This window comes from Austrofundulus limnaeus, unplaced genomic scaffold, assembly GCF_001266775.1.
Source record: "Austrofundulus limnaeus strain Quisiro unplaced genomic scaffold, Austrofundulus_limnaeus-1.0 Scaffold66, whole genome shotgun sequence".
Lineage (NCBI taxonomy): Eukaryota > Metazoa > Chordata > Actinopteri > Cyprinodontiformes > Rivulidae > Austrofundulus > Austrofundulus limnaeus.
Genome location: NW_013952468.1, coordinates 2099033 through 2100755, shown reverse-complemented (window position 1 = coordinate 2100755; position 1723 = coordinate 2099033). Strand labels below are relative to the sequence as shown.

Sequence of the window (1723 nt, the reverse complement as noted above, 5' to 3'; positions counted from 1 at the left end):
ATTTTTATTTGAGAAAAAGTTTTGGGCAGCCTTGATATATGTATATAAACTTAAACAACTGGACTAGTGCATCCTGAATTTAACATAAATTAATTATTTTAATACAGTATAGTCATTTCTGCATTTTTTCCTAATAAATGTCATTACAGAAAATCTAACTGCTCATTTTAAATCAATACTTTTAGTACAAAAATATCAGATACTTTAGGACTGTTACTCAAGTAATATTCCTAAAGGAGACTTTAACTTTTACCAAAGTAATTTTTGGGTAAGGTACTTGTACTTTACTCAAGTATCACTTTATGGTACTTTATACAACACTGTCAGAATGAGACAAGAAAACATCTAATTCACCAACTTTAAGTGTTTTGTGGAAGTGCCTAAAAGTCTGAGTTCTAGGTAATAACCTGAGAGAAACTAACATTTAAACCTTGAGTTTTTACTTAATTAATTTATGAAACRATAACAAGGACTCACATCTACATCTAGTATCTCTAGTTTGACTGATGTAAATCATTACCAGGTGAAACAGATTCTGTGGTACATCTCTGTGGAGCATCAGCTAAGATTTAAAAAAGAAACAAATATTAAAAATCAGTAGTTTTAAAAAGCCAAACAAGTAATAGATTTAAGACAACATATAGGCAAAATGATAAAACCATTATAAAACCAGGCTGTGCCATGCAGGAAAACAATTTAAATGTAGGATGTTTAGTAAATTGACTCCAGATGTGGCAGAATGCCATCAAACAGCACTTTAAAGATTATTTCAGAATGGTAGCTGAGGCAGGCTCTTGTGGCTTTTGGTTTGATTCGTTGTGAACATTTGGAGGAGTTTAGAAATGTTTCCTCTGCTTCATGTTTTCCCTCTTTGGCCAAAGCAGGTTAAATAAAAACATCCATAAGACCGTCTCCTTCAGCAGGAGCCTCACCTTACAGCTCAGCTCTAACTTGTTAAAAAGCTCCTCAGCTCAGGCAGAAYTTCCACCACTGCTGAAGAAACATCAAACCTGTGGTCAGAAATGATGTCTGTGAAGCTGGTTTCAGGTTAGAAATGTCACAGCAGAGAGCTGTGACTCTTCTGAAGTTTGGACCAAATGTGTGCCTTTTATCTGACGTCTTGTTTCTCGTGTTCCTTCACATCAGTTTCCACACTGAAGCTGCCCTCCCTCCTGCTGTAAAGTGACATTTGAAGTTGAACTAAACCACTTTTCAACAAGGATGAAGGGAGAAAGCAGAGGGGGAGGGAGAACAACAAGAACAACGTGAGAATGATAAAGATATTTTAAACCCTTCTSAGTGCTGAGTTATTACTCTCTGGAAGGCTTTCATCTGGTGCTGATCTGCCACAAGAATGGTTTACTTCATCTAATGGCCTTCAGGCCTTCAGCACCAGCATTCTCTGTCTAATGAAACACCGTGTGATAACACTGCAGACTGAAAGTCAGGATCTGATGGCAGTTTCCAGGCCTGGAAACAGGGTGGATCCTTTATTCAGAACAGGAAGACTTTGCTTTCCAGATCTTCTTCCTGTGAAGTCAACCATGTTGGCCAACCAGCCTCTCTGAATGTTGTTCGGACCCCCGATCCCATGTAAAAGTGATACATGAGCAAAGGTAAAAGACATGTCCTCTTCATCCAGCTGATTGAGCTCAGAGAATGACTGGTGAGGTCAGATGAGACCAGTGATGAAATGGATGGAAAAAGAGGTAAGCTGATGAGC

At 38.0% G+C, this 1723-nt stretch overlaps 1 long non-coding RNA gene across 1 annotated transcript in view; it reads right to left on the bottom strand.

Annotated features, from left to right (window-relative positions):
- The window catches only part of LOC106518833 (uncharacterized), a 5593-nt gene extending 3952 nt beyond the window's left edge, over positions 1–1641 (bottom strand). Inside the window, exon 1 of the long non-coding RNA XR_001310371.1 lies at positions 521–1641. This is a non-coding gene — a long non-coding RNA (uncharacterized LOC106518833). The remainder of the gene's footprint in view (positions 1–520) is intronic.
- Positions 1642–1723: the final 82 nt, after the last annotated feature.